This window comes from Podarcis raffonei, chromosome 7, assembly GCF_027172205.1.
Source record: "Podarcis raffonei isolate rPodRaf1 chromosome 7, rPodRaf1.pri, whole genome shotgun sequence".
NCBI lineage: Eukaryota > Metazoa > Chordata > Lepidosauria > Squamata > Lacertidae > Podarcis > Podarcis raffonei.
In genome coordinates this window covers 32587857-32603663 of record NC_070608.1, presented here as the reverse complement: position 1 = coordinate 32603663, position 15807 = coordinate 32587857, and positions in this window count along the sequence as shown.

Genomic DNA, 15807 nt, shown 5'->3' with positions numbered 1-15807 from the left:
AGAGAGTACCAAGTTGAATAAAAGTGGCTAAGATTTAGGGTTGGAGTGTCATCCAAGGCACTGTCTCTGTAATGCAAGTGATGGAATGGGGTCCTAATTTCAGGCAGGTCATATGGAGGGAGCTAGGATAAGCTGGCTTTGTGGCAGGTGGAGAGTACCTCACTGACTGCCCAGTGTTTGCTTACCAGAGCTACATTCACTGCAATGTCTCCTTCTCCAAGGCTATATAGTCAACAGGTGAATTGAGCTCTGAAAGACACATAAGACTTTCATTGCCCCCTTTCATTGCTCTCCCTGCCACCAATGATAGGAATAGCAATGATGGGGTTTGTGTGCTGGACTACCAAGGAATAGCAGCCCTCTTGCCATGCGTGATCACTCTGCCTGCTTGCCTGCCTGTCTGCTCAGTCAGACAACTCGCTTGGGGCTTCCCAGACTTGCCTTTTTAAACTGGCTACACTTGCATGCTCAGTCATCAGAGTGATGATGGGTGAGTGCAAATACAGTATAGAGAGATAACAGTTTTGTACTGCAACTGCACAGCGGCTACAGACACCGTGCAACTGCATTGCACACTATCTTCACTGTTTCAATTTATGCACTGGCTCAGTGATAAGCCCGACTTCCCCCATGGCAAAATATGATACTGTGCCATCCCTGCCCAATGCTACCTGGAGAAAACACCTGGTTCTCCTGCACCAAATGTTCAGCGACTGAACATTGGTTGTGACATCCTGTTGTCTGAAAATACAGTTGTTAGCAGTAAAGATACAGAAGGGCAAGGATGCTTACTGTAAATAGTAACGGGTAGAGATGTAGGATAGGCAGTCCGAGGTATAATTTGTACCATTGCACCCGAGGGAAGTCTGTAGCCTAGTGGTTGGGCACATTCTCTGCATGCAAAAGATGCCAGGTTCAATTCCTGGCATCTTCAAGTTGGGCTAGAAAATAAGCTTGTCTGAAGCTTTGGGGAACCACTGCCAGGCACAATACTGTACTATATGGTCCATTGTTCTGGCTCATCGTAAGGAAAGGGTGTTTTTTTTTTCAGCCCAAGGGCTGCCTTGCCTTCTACACAACCTTCTGGGAACCACATGCCCGTGGCGGGTGGTCCAGAAGCAAAAGTGGGTACAGCAACAAAGGTTAATTTACTCACACATCCCACTCTATTCTCCATGCAAGGCAAGCAAGAAGTATGAGCATTCGAGAATACATCCCAGCATAGGAAAAGCATTCAAGGAGGCTGCCAAGCAGGGCCAGCTAGGTAGGGAGTAGCTGGGGGGGGGGAGGGTCCCCAGTCGGGGGTGACTGTCTTATATTAGCTAGTTGGTTGCAATATCCTGTGACTTAATGCAAGCAAAATTACTAAATGCACCCCTAAGCGTGATTACTCCAAAGCAACTCCCACTTCTCTAGTTCTTCTCATTAGAGAAGCAATTTATATAATTGTGGTCACAATAACTCTGCTTCTCAGTTGAACAGTGTTTCCTAGACAGTGGAAATAGGTCAGTAAATGCCAACTATGTATATAATTTAATATACGAAAAACCCCAAATGTTTAGGTGATGTATGCTCCTGGTAACGGTTCAGCCACTCCAGTTTTACTTGCTACTAAAGATGCATCAGCTAACTTGTGAGTTTGCAGGTATGCATTGGGCACTTCTCTGAAATCATAGAGAAGAGACCAGAAGCAGCTGCACTCTAAAGCAGGCCTATCCATTTCTCTATGACCCTTTTGAAAACCAGATATGGGAAGAGGGTCTGAAAAAAGATTAGCACATGCCATTAATAGATGAATAAAAGGAAGCAGCCAAATGTCTTTGGCACCTTTGAGTGATGCATACCACAATATAAAATGGTGGCCATACTCTACAGCTGTCACACTTATACTTGAATAGTCCAAATTCATGGGGTTAATCTGTCTGAAAACACCTGTAAACCAATTTAATTACTTCCTCAAGGTCCTTGATGAGGTGCAGCTCAAGGCAGAGAAGTAAAAAACTAAACCCATGTGGCATTTAAACTGAAGACACTGAGATGCCCAAATGCACTGAATTCAGATCTGAAGTTGAAGTATTTGGTTGTGTCTATACTAAAATGCAGCATAAACACAGTATCATTACCACAAATTGGTATAATTCCAGTTGTGATGATGAAGTAACAATGGGACTATTTGAATCACTGCATCTTCTCCTGGTGAGTCATCCTGAGTGTTTGTAGAATTTTTTTCTTAGTGCAAGAAGAGTAGCAGCTATGTCACAAAAGGTTCAAGTCCAGATGGAGTGAAAGAGAGTTTCAAAATGTATGAGTAGTCTTATACCTCAGAATTAGACAGACATAAATTAAGATGTTAATGACTAACAGTGCAATCCTGTATGGATCTTCTCAGAAATAAGTCCCCTTTGAGCTAAGTTTGGCTTACTCTCAGATGATTGGGTATAAGATAGCAACCTTAATCATTGGTCTTCACTAGCCATTTTTAAAAAAATAGTCCTTCGTTAATAGATATAACAGCAGTAATTAACTGTGGGGCATAGAGCCAGTGTTGTGTAGTGGTTAGAGTGTTGGATTAGGACCTGGAAGACCAGGGATAAAATCCCCACTCATTCATGAGGCTAACTAGGTGACCTTTGACCATTCACGATCTCTCAGCCTAACCTACCTCACAGAATTCTTGTGAGGATAAAATGGGGATTGGAAGATTAATCTGAGCACCTAAAATGAATGGTGGGATGGGAAGAGGAAGAGGAAGAGGAAGAAGAAGAAGAAGAAGAAGAAGAAAATTTGAACCTCGCAGATTAATGAAGTTGCTAAAAATATGGAAAGGCTACAAGCTCTACTGTAACCAGCAACACTATTGTGAATTTAAAGTGTAATTACTTATTACTGGTGCAACACTGATATGCATGCAGCAAGAAATTGAGAGAAAATACGTGGACTTGAGTAGAGTAACTGTTAGAGCTGGAATAGCAAAATATTTCTTCCAGTAACCTGCTGATCTATTTAAATGGATAGCTGGTATATACAGTTTGATTTAAAAAAAAAAAAAAGCCAGTCACCCCAACAGAAAAATGTGAATCAGCTGAAGAATAAACAAAGATAATGAATGTCAACATGTAATAATCAATGTAAAAAATGACAAAGCATATAAGCTGCAAGTGTTCAATAAAACAGAACAACATTGTGAATATCAAGCAGTGATAAAGAAAGCACACACACTTAGGATGCCAAAGGTCAATAAATACAGAAAATAGCTCCTAAGTGTTGCAGTTAAATCCCAATAGAAGGCTGTTCATTTGTCAATTTCAGATTGCTATATACAGATGATGATAAGAATTTGTGAAGGAAAGAAAGTGAGTGAATATTGAGGCTAAAAACTTTGGCCCCAGGCGGGCTTGATGAGGAATTATATTTGCTTCCTCCCTTATAGTTACAAGATTTGGGGATGCTCCCTTGGGCTTTTTTGCTCTCTCATGGCTACAAGTGATAGTCGTTGATCTTTTTAAAGCATATATTAACAACACCTGTATATGATTCTTTAGAAAATGTATAATTTGTTGCCTTTGGACAATAATTTTGGTCATCAGTTAATGTAAACAGGAGATATATTAGGGCTGCCGTACGTCCAGATTTCCCCAGACATTACTAGGATTTAAAAATAAATAAATAAAAAGTCCAACAACTGCTGTGACTGAAGGTAGCCTTTTTTTAAAAAAAAAAAGTCAGACCATCACAGTGGAAAAGGAATCAGCATCTGCTAAACTGCCTGCAACTGTTTAAAGACACATAAGTTTTATTTAATGTTTGTTGGTCACTTTTAAGCCAAGTGGCCTCAAGCTTGGCTGAGTGAATTGTGCAATCTCTTAAAAATGATCAATATATCTGCAGAGTAGAAATATAGCTCTAACAAGTTAAACGAGCAGCACTGTCCTGTTGGGAGATTCTGTGGACCACACTCCCTTTTCTAAAAACGTTTTAAAAAATAAAATCCCACATGATTTATTGTGTAACCAAGGACTCTTCATTCTCAGCACAGAAACTTGTTTATTGATGTTGGCTAAGTTGCCATCCAAACCAGTTAGATAGAACTGATGTAAAATGATTCCAGCAAAACTTCCCACTGGCCTGCTCTCTCAAGGATTTGGATAACTAAATCCTTTGTTTCTGTAATCCAATTAAGAGCCTGCATAGCAGCGAAGTTTGGGAAACAGCTAAAGTTGGGTGATCAAGAAAGTTAGTGGTCTGCAACTGAGAAGGCAAAGAGGAAACTTTGGAAGTATGAAAGTTCGTAAAACTTTCTCAAAACACACTCTGATTGTCATGTGTTTCACCACCCATTGAGATTTCTGCCTATTTTATAAAATTCCTGAACTTTTCAAAGTCCTTATTATTGCTGGTATTTTACTGTTCTGGAGGGAGCGGTGGGAATTATGGGCACAGGATATAAAAAAGTCATAAAGGGCTCGGTGGCATCTCCAGGTTTTGTGGGTTCCTTGCTCAAGATTCCTCAAGTGGCCCCATCAGCTTGCCACTATCACCTTTGCCCATTTCCTTGTTGTCTCCCTTTGTGCCACTCATCCTCAGTGCTCAGAATGAGAGAGCAAGGCAAACAGAGGCTCTTGTTGGATTAAGCAGGGTGAGGGAGCTCTGGGGATCAGCAGACTGCTGGCATATGGGCCTTAGAAGATGCCAACCCTTTTGATGGCTCTGAAATTACTGTATCCACACTTCTAAAAGCTGTATCTGTTTTCCACTAGACCAGCTTTGTAATGCCCCAAATCCTGAAAATATAGTTTCAGGAGGCTGCTGAGGATATTCTGCTAGATACATACCACCCTCTCTATGGGATCATCAACACTTTCGCTTATCCTGTGCCTAGAATGTGGGAGATTGCACTCAAACATATCTATGCATGAGTGCTAGTTAGTGCATGAAGGGGGTAAGACCAGAAAGTTCTGTTCCTAGATTCTGCTAGGTCATGCCTCTGTGAAGTGAGGAAGTGAAGCTGCTGTTCCTCACTCTCTCTCCATGCCATGTTATTGACCATGATGGACATGTCTGAACATGCTCCAAGTTCACACAGCTTGTTTAAACTATATGCTGTATTTTGCAACCAATAGTAATCTACCTGTGTTCTCCTTGCTGTTGCATGGAATAATGCATGAACCAGACCTTTGGATCTAGTAAGTAAAGCATTTTAAACTTACTTAACAATGTGTGGCCTGTTCATTGCTAGATGGGTACAGAGAGAAGGCAAGCATTTTAAGGCAGATAAAAAGGGATATACAAAAGAATTTAACAACCTATATTCTACAACATGCTGCTGGTGAACTCTGAGTGTGTTTATAACTCTGCTGGGGGCTGTCTCCCACTGGAGAGTGTTCAGAGCCCTACAAATTGAATCTAGGCTCCCAGATTATTGTTTTGTTAATTACCCACACATATGTCAGATCTATTTTCCACATGCACACAGAAAGCATGGGTTCGAACGGTTTTCCATTTGACACACACTTTCTAGGCATGAGTCCCAGCAGTTTTCCCCTTGCCCTACTGCTTTTCCTGGGAAAATCTGCTCTTTAGTGCTAAATCAGAGGAAACATCAATCTGGAGAAACCTCAGATTGCCGTTTGCTCCAATTGAGTGCTAAAGAGCAGTTTTCTCCAGGGAGAACAGGGGAAAGCAGTGGGACAAGAGGAAGTCTGAATAAGCCCTATGACTCTCTCTCTCTCTCTCTCTCTCTCTCTCTCTCTCACACACACACACACACACACTCATCCCCTACAGTTTACAGACATCCCCGAAGAGAGGCAATGACTGTTTAGCCAGTCTAAGTCTGTATTGCATATATACCCTCTGTTCTTAGATCAAAAGACCAATCCTTATCACAAGACAGGTCCCTCCATATATCATCTCCCTGGAGAGCAACCTGCACAGTTAAGACATCAATGGGACTATTAATTGTGTACTTACAGTTGGATAGATCTTTGCAAAAATCATCCCTAAATTGGGTATTTATAAAGAATCTGCAAAGCGGTGGTACTGTGTGTTCAAGCTGATCTTCCTTTGATGTACGCCACTGTGGTAATTACACACAAGATTAAAGGGAAATAGTGGAGACCACAGAGATTCAATCTCTTCCCGCTAGCATAAGGGTTTAGGATGGGTCTTTTCATGGAAAACCTCCGATTCCTAGGAAGGAAAGTTTTCAGGTTTTACTGTATCTGTCTGTTGCAGTGTTTTAGTCATTTTTATCCTGCCTTTCAATTGGATATTTTCAAGGCACTGTACAAGACTGATACAACATCAATCCAAACAAATTACTAAAATGAAATAGAAAACTATAAAGCAGCGGAGAAAATGGAACAGGACAGGGGTTCAAATAAAACAAAACCATCATCAGTAAAAGAACAGAGCCTCTAAAAGCCATTGGCAGGTGCTTAAAACATAGCAGAGTACGCACACGGCAAACAACCGTGTGGAAAAAATTCCAAAAACTGGTGCCACCATCGAGAAGGCCCAGTCCCTGTTACCACACACTAAGCAAGAGAAAAGCCCCTACATTTTATTTCAGTTTAGACCTTAAGATGACCTTTAAAGTCCTATATGGAAATACACGCAATCACGAATTGTACTGGAAATGGTAGATTCACAACTTCCTCCAAAGAATCCAGGGACCTTTAGTTTAAGAGGGCTGGATATCTTTTAAATGTATGGTGTGGATCTGTCCTTGGTTAGAAGTTAGCAAATTGGGCTAGTGAAGCTTATGGTACTGTATTTCTAACTTAATTATAATAATTATTTGTAAATTTGTTATCCATACATATACATTAGTTTATGCAGTTTTTATACAAATCTGCATATTTTGTCACCTTTTGGGGTGGGGCATTTCTTCTTTTTAAGTGCTCACCCTAGTCTCTTTACATATTGAACTGAAGAAGAAAGGTCCTGGCTGCTTTAAACAAAAATGTCACCAATCAGTAATGGGTAAACAAGGGTCCACATCTTCTTTGTATGTACAGTGGTGCCTCACAAGACGAAATTAATCCGTTCCGCGAGTCTCTTCATCTTGCGGTTTTTTCGTCTTGCGAAGCACGGCTATTAGCGGCTTAGCGGCTATTAGCGGCTTAGCGGCTATTAACAGCTTAGCGGCTTAGCGGCTATTAGTGGCTTAGCGGCTTTAAGAAAAAGGAAACAAACTCGCAAGACGTTTCGTCTTGCGAAGCAAGCCCATAGGGAAATTCGTCTTGTGGAACGACTAAAAAAACGGAAAACTCTTTCGTCTAGCGAGTTTTTCGTCTTGCGAGGCATTCGTCTTGCGGGGCACCACTGTATTAGCAGAGCTTTTAGATGTTAGAAGACATCTGAAGGCAGCCCTGTTTAGGGAAGTTTTTAATGTTTGATGTTTTATCGTGTTTTTAATATTCTGTTGGGAGCCACCCAGAGTGGCTGGGGCAACCCAGTCAGATGGGTGGCTAATTATTATTATTATTAGTAGTAGTAGTAGTAGTAGTAGTATCATTAATATTGAAAAAGTCAATTAGAGTTGGGCAAGGTCTAAATGATGCCTTTACTCATGCTATCAGACTCATCTCTGTCTAGTAACAAACTTGTACACATGTGGGAGAGCCTAAGCATTAGAACATTTGGCCCTCTAGGTCAGGGTTTCCCAAACTTGGGTCTCCAGCTGTTTTTGGACTACAACTCCCATCATCCCTAGCTAGCAGAACAAGTGGTCAGAGATTATGGGAACTGCAGTCCAAAAACAGCAGGAGAAGTCTGCTCCAGGTGTTATAGCTCCGTTCCGCCCATTTTTCTCGTTTAGCCACTCACTATTTTAAAATTCTGTATAGAAAAATACATCTACAAATCTAAAACCAGACAGTAAAAAAACCTTCAGATTTATTCAGTATCTGCAATAACATCAACTGCATTCTGCCTTTTGAGGAACAGCTGTAGCTCAAGTGGCAGAGAATCCCCAGCATCTCCAGGTATGAATGTGAAAGAACCAGGTCTGAAATCCTAGAGAGTTGCTACCACTCATTGCAGTTAATACTGAACTGGATGAACCAATAGTCTGACTCAGTAAGGCAGCTTCCTATGTAATTACATTCTCTGGACTTGGCTAACGCCATTAAAAATGGGGCAACTTTGCTTTTATCTTGAGATCCTATAGCAAAAAGCAAACAAATCTTTCTTCTGAACGACAGTCCATTATTTAGACCAGGGATTTGAGTTGACTTATCCATCCTGCACCAGCCCTCCCCAATCTGATGCTTTCCAGAACTTGAATCCAATTAAGTAATGTCCTGAAAAGACCACTGAAAGCAATGGATGGGACAACTAAAGTCTATTAATTTCAATGGGTCTGTGTTTGACTCGGCTGGATTCAACATCAAATGTTTTGAACTAAATCTCCGATCATCCCTGGCAGAAGCTCATGGGAGTTGGAGTTCCACAACATCTGGAAGGCAGCAGGTTAGGGGAGGCTGCTCTGCACTATGTAAGCTGTAAAGAATGGCATGAACAGAAGATTCCGTTCAAGAAAATTTTTCACTCTTTAACTGTGAAGCAGGTGGCTACATAAGTGCAAAATCTCTCAAGAACTAGCCTAGTAAGAATTGTTCCACAATAATCAACTTCGGTGATTTACAAGGGCCTGAACTTTCAGATTAGGCCCTGCCATTTTTCAGCTCTTGACTTCATCATTACTGACTTGAATCTGACATCATCATCACAAGGCATAGTTGGGATCAACTTAAAGTTAAAACATGTGGTTGAAATCAAGTGAGAAAGAAAAGCAACCTGACACATTTTTCTATATCTATTTATCATTTTGATAACATGCCAGCGACCCAAGTTTTAGACTGAGTTTGTACAAAGCCACCATTTTGTGTACCTACACATTTATGTAGTCAAATTTCTGGTCACAGAGTGTAGTTATTTGTTACTCATCAATATGAGGAGTGATCTGAGACAGGTTTAGGAGCAGACGATACAGGCAACCTAACTGAGCAACACTTGCCAAATTTTCACGGGAAAATTTCTAGCTTCAGTGCCCATTCAACAAATGGCGAGAGTGTGTGAGAGAGAGTGATGAATTTACACACAGACATCTTATCACATCTCATAGAACTGGGATAAATCATGCATGCAAATTGGGCATCAAAGTCATGGAAATGGGCTACAACAGCCATTTAAAAAAATTCAAGGTATTCAAAAGTTGGACAAATGGAAGGAGTACCATTTGGTCTAGGGCTGGCACCAAAGTAAATGGTAAGTCTTCATTTACAAAGTAAAAGAGGAGAAGGGCATCCCATTGGCATGGAGGTTAGATCCTGGCCCCTGGTGACAGACACTATTAAGAGGAAAGCCTGATCCAATTCTATCTGCAATAGTTCCATTCAAAGTTGTGTTTCTTGATCACACTAAACTACAGATGAATGATAAGTAATGGGGCTTGCAGATTTGCAGCTTGTTCTCTGTGGTAATTACTGTCCCAAGAAACAGGCCAGGCTCCATCTCAGTACATTTCTTAAAAACTCTATTTGGTTTTTCCAATATTCAGCAATACAGCAAATAGAATATAAAACAACACTAGCTGTTTTATAGCCACACACACATCTAAAGGGTTTATATAACTGTATAGAGAAAAGCTAAACTGTGAACGAGAGACAGTGACTAGCCCCAAATCACTCGGGGACTTTAATGGCTAAGTGGGAATTTGAACCCAGGCCCTAGTCTAATGCTGTACCCACTGCACCTCACTGGCTCACTGATACAAAGACATTACCTGAGGAAAGACAAATGGAGGGAGGGAGAAGATAGAAATTTTCAGTTTTGCTTATTTCCCTTTAAGCACTGTACGGTTTGAGAGTGTACATTCAAAAGAGTTTTCATTTCTGTCAGATTAATTCCTGTTCTGATTTTTGTGGCTCTTGATTATCTTATTCAGGCCTGAAGCCATATTTAAATGTGTGTGGTGGGTAATGGTTATTTATATTTCATGAACAGAAATGGCAATGGCACCTGATCAAGCTTTTCCTATAAAACAGGAAACCACCGGCAGCATAGGAAGAACAGACTGCTTGAAGCTACACCGCAGTGAAGACTGCAAAAGCTAATCTATAAGAGAATACACAAAAGGCCATTAATTATGAAAATGTACCAATATAAGATGATTTAGCCTCCAAATCCACACAGCCGCAGCTTTACAAGAAATCTGAGGAGGAATTCAATCTGCTTGACAGGATTATGGTAAGAAGAATGCTATTTGATTGGCTTGCCAGTGATTCAGAAGAGAAAATCCAGTACACAATCTTTTGGCAGCACAATCCGAATGGACCTTGACCTCTGATTAAGTGGTGACTATTTCTTCCAACTGCAGCGTATGTGGGAGTTTGTGGGCAGTATGCTGAGTGAGAGAGAAAGCACCTCAGCTGGGCTTTTCCTTTCACATGACATAAAATGAGGCAAAAGCATGAATGAGAAGTAGAGCAACAGTACTGGAATTCCCCCCCACCCCACCCCCCACACACCTCACTCCCACTAGACAGTCTGGTATTTTATTAAGTCATCTTTCAATTTCTTTGTTATCTCCGTTACGCAGTGACAAATATTCCTCAATATCTCAAGAATATTGCTAAGCGCAGCAGCGTCACTGGCGGAGGCTGTGGCTCTTAGCGTTGCGACAGGATGGTAAAATTGAGAGAAGCCCCACAGACAAATAAATTTATCTCCAGTGAACACTCCAAACAGGAATGTGAAACGGAAAAGCCATTTATAGAACTGAATAAAGATACTGTGCACATCTCACTTTCTGCCAATCGCTCTGGGGACTTCCCCAGATTTTCCTCAGAGAGGAAATGTTTCACAAACCTTGGCAAGGGAGTTCTTTAATTATGGGAAGAGAGGGAGAGGGCTAAAGAAATGTGTTATTTGCGATTTTAACAAATGGAATGACCAGTGGCTATATTCCAGGTTTCATGTCCATTTTGCTACTATTATTTTTTTCTGATATGCAGATATGTTATAACTGTAGAGAGAGAAAATACACTTGTAAAGCCTTTTACACATTACGTTTTCCCAGTGCAGGCCTTCAATCAGAAAAAGTAAATATGTGAAGCAGTCTTTGTATCTTACTTTTTCACCTATTTATTTATATTACAGTGGTACCTTGGTTTAAGAACTTAATTCATTATGGAGGTTCTTAACCTGAAACTGCTATTAACCTGAGGTACCACTTTAGCTAATGGGACCTCCTGCTGCCGCCATGCCGCCGCCGTGCGATTTCTGCTCTCATCCTGAAGCAAAGTTCTTAACCCGAGGTACTATTTCTGGGTTAGTGGAGTCTGTAACCTGAAGAGTCTGTAACCCGAGGTACCACTGTATTTATACTTTATATCTCCATCCATTTCTTCCATTCTGGGCCCCACAGAATATGAGCTTTCCAGGCAACTTCTTATCCATATACTATCCAAATCCAGGCCAGCTTAGTTTCAAGTAAGGTGTCTTCAGACCATGCTATGTGACTTTTCCCAGTATGAATATTTACACCCATGTTAGGGAAAAGTAAAGTGTGAATGGCCTTAAAAGTGATATCCAACAACAAAGAGTCCTGCTGAGGTTTCAGTTTGATTATATATGTGCAAACAGATAATTCAAATGACCAACATTTGAGCCACAAAGGGCTATTACAGTCTAGGAAGGTCACCTAGGCCTGCCTTCCTGCCATGTGGTGTTGAAAATGAAAAACAGGATTCAAAGATTCAGTCCCATAGATGAAGAAATTGACACACCATGAAGTTCAGTGTTTTCATTGTGCTAGAGTGAATTGGATCATCCTTGCAGGCAGAGACTCCTTAAATGAATACAAAGTAGCTAAAATAACAAGGTATTTGGACCTTACTGTGAGCAATGATTGTATTGACTTAAGCAACTGTGAAATATCTGAATGATTATGCATAACAGAGTTCTGTTTGCCACTTACTAGTTACCATAAATGTGATGTTACATTGTCATTGGCTCACACTTGTTGGCCTTTGTAGTATTACTTTGGGGATTTGCAGAATTGTCTATAAAGCTCAGTCCAGCTGCAACAGCAAAGGCAATTCTCATTTTATAGGCTAATAAATATATTTAACAGGTCTCGTTATGTTTTTAACATAATATATGACATGAAAACCTTTGATTTGCCTTCCCTTTGTAGGATATAAAATGGAAGCATGAGGATAACTCCCAGCACTGGATTTATGCCTGAATCAGGGACATTTATGGGAGAAAAACTCTTGTGGTTTCTATTCCAGTTTTTCAGATGGCCACTGGGGCCAGGAAGTGATTACTTCCACTTGGTCTCTATCTCTTCTTTTTTCTTTATCACTAAGAACTAAAGAAACTAGGGTGCCATTTTAGTTTTGAGTAAGGATGTTGTTTCAGTAAAGGAAAACAGAATTGTTAGCAAGGTTTAAAGGCCCATTCTTTGGTATATTCAACATGAAGCTGTTTAAAAACAGTCCTTCAAAGGACCACTAGTTGCAATAAGTTTAGACACATCACAGAACCTGCAGAAATGTTATAAAATGCAAGTCAAAGAAAAGCAAATGGGTTTATGCATTGGTCTATTAAATAAAACTAGTCACAAACTGTGTAAGGCATGTGTGCTCTGAAGAACAATCAGATGTTCTCCATTGGCCCCGATGGCCCTGTTGATGATTTTCCACCCGATACCTTCCATACACGTAGCATGCACTGTCTAAGCAATTTATTACAGCACACCCATTAGAGTTGGAAGGAACCCTGACGGTCATCTAGCCCAACCCCCTGCAATGCAGGAATCTCAACTAAAGCATCCATGACAGTTGACCATCCAACCTCTGCTTAAAAACCTCCAAGGAAGGAGGGTCCACAGCCAGGGCTGTCTTATCCATAGGCGCTAGGGGTGCCAGGCACCCGGGCACTGGGCTCTCAGGGGCGCCAGGCCAAGAGTCTGGGGCCCGAGAGTTGAGTCCAGGGAAGAGCCCGCCCGTCGGTCAGAGTGCTGTGATGGGCTCTTCTGCTGCAGGCGGCTCTGCTACGTGAGTTCAGGGGCGACCGAGCCAGTGAGACGCTGAGGCAGCCGGCCGGCTCCACCCTTCTGTGCACCTGGGACTGGGCAACCTGGGGGGGGCACTGGGTGGATCTTTGCACCCCAGCACCACATATGCTTAAGACAGCCCTGTCAACAGGGAATCTGTTCCACTGTTGAACAGCTGTCAGAAAGTTATTCCTAATGTTTAGTTGGAATCTCCTCTCAGGTAACTTGAAACCATTGGTTTGGGTCCTACCCTCCAGAGCAGGAGAAAACAAGCTTGCTCCATCTTCCATGTGACAGCCCTTGAGATATTCTTCGCTTTCCCAGGCTAAACTTACACAATTCCCTCAACTGTTCCTCAAAAACCTTGGTTTCCCGACCCTTGACCATCTTGGTTGCCCTCCACTGCACACATTCCAGCCTGTCAATATCCTTCTTAAATTGTGGCACCCAGAACTGGACGCAGTATTCCACGTGTGGTCTTATTGGTGAAGACTTTAAATGCTACATGTGACCCACACTCTGGGGAGAAATCGATGGTGCTTAAAAACTCTTTTGGATCCCAAACCAGTGTTTTCCTTATTACTTTTTTTTTTTGCAGTTTTTCTGCTTAAACAGGTGAAGTACTGAATAATGTTCTAGTCCCTGTAATAACATTTATAATACATCATCAACTCAAATAAAAAACCCAATAGGCTATTATTTAGGAATACAATTGTATAGAGTTTTAAAAACATCATGGAGTGACTGACTTCCTTCCGTATGAGGAAAGAATGCAGCATTTAAGGCTTTTTAGTTTAGAAAAGAGGCAAGTGAGAAGTGACACAATAAAAGGTTATAAAACTATACATGTTGTTGTTTAGTTGTTTAGTCGTGTCCGACTCTTCGTGACCCCATGGACCAGAGCACGCCAGGCACTCCTGTCTTCCACTGCCTCCTGCAGCTTGGTCAAACTCATGCTGGTAGCTTCAAGAACACTGTCCAACCATCTCATCCTCTGTCGCTCCCTTCTCCTTGTGCCCTCCATCTTTCCCAACATTAGGGTCTTTTCAAGGGAGTCTTCTCTTCTCATGAGGTGGCCAAAGTATTGGAGCCTCAGCTTCAGGATCTGTCCTTCCAGTGAGCACTCAGGGCTGATTTCCTTAAGAATGGATACGTTTGATCTTCTTGCAGTCCATGGGACTCTCAAGAGTCTCCTCCAGCACCATAATTCAAAAGCTCTAACTTCCATACATCACTACTGGGAAAACCATAGCTTTAACTATACGGACCTTTGTTGGCAAGGTGATGTCTCTGCTTTTTAAGATGCTGTCTAGGTTTGTCATTGCTTTGGAGAAAGTAGAGAAAAGTGTTTCTCCCTCTCTCATAGCACTAGAATTTGTGGACAGCCAATTAAGCTGAATGTTGGCAGATTCAGTGCACAGTTAAACTATGGAACTCACTGCCACAGGTCCCAACTTGCTCTCAACTGTCACAGGCAGTTCAGCTGGAGATATGCTGGCATGGCTTCCTCAGCCGAGCTTAGCTAAGGTGAAGCCATCTGAGCTGAGGCATGTGTTCATTGAAGGAGAGTGGCAGGACCAGGTAAAGGGGGACTTATGCTGGTTCTTAACTGCATTGAGCTCAGTCACATGACTTGGCAACCCAGCGAAACTTACTCTGGCAGAAAAAAGGCTTGTTTTCCCTCTGCCAGGCTTAGGCCAACTCAGCTGGCAGTAGCCCTGCTGCTAAAAGGAGTTTGGATCTGGCATACATTATGCTAGCTTAACTTGAGCCAGTGTAAAGTATGCTGGCCTCCTGTATTTAGGATTGCTCCCTTAGTGAGGTCCATTAATTTCAATGGGTTTTCCCCCCCAGAGTAAAACTTAGCTAAGTATCACCCACTGAAATCAATGGACATGGCTCACTTAGGTTCATTAATTCCAATGGGTCTACTCTGATCATAACCTAGTTGGATACAACCCAGTATTATTCGCATTTGATAGCAAATTGGCATGTCTGCCGAGAAAAGGTCAACAATCCAGTGTCCATGGAATATTTCCCTCTCCAAAATATTTATCTATGCAGTAATTAAATTGTATTCTTTAGCAGTGATGTTCTGCCATGGCCTGACCTTCCTGGTTAACTTTCCTACTGTTTCCCAGTAGCTCAGTATCAGGTCACATAATCACAAATAAGATAACCCTATCAGTTTCCCAAAAATCCTTTGCTAAGGAGTGCCGCCTAAAACTACCAAAGTAGTCTGATTATAAAGGACTAATAATCTATGTGGCTTTGTGATGGATTGTTAAACTCATTTTTAAGAATATTGGTTTCTGCAATTTAAAATTTTAAGTAGGAAGAAAGGCAACAGGAAGCATCTTTGCTGTCCAAGTAAAGAGAAGCCAGATGTCATTTGTTTGTTGACTGGAATATGGGAACTTGGACCACAGAGCATGACGCTGAAATCTCCATAAGAAAAACAAATACGATGATTGAGAATAATTTGGTTGCAGTTACTGTAAATGTTTTCTTTGGGGTGAGGAGCAGAAAGAGAAAGTGGCCCACAGAAGGCAGATTAAGAAGAAAGGATACAGCGGACAGACACAAAAATGGTATAAATTAATACTTCTTGAGTTTATTCCCTATTTATTCTCACTCACAATGCTATTGACACTGCTACTCTTTGTAGTTGTCTGCCTGCCTCTCAAATACACACCAATCACACCCCCCTCAGTTTTTCCATTCTGAGCATGCTGCCT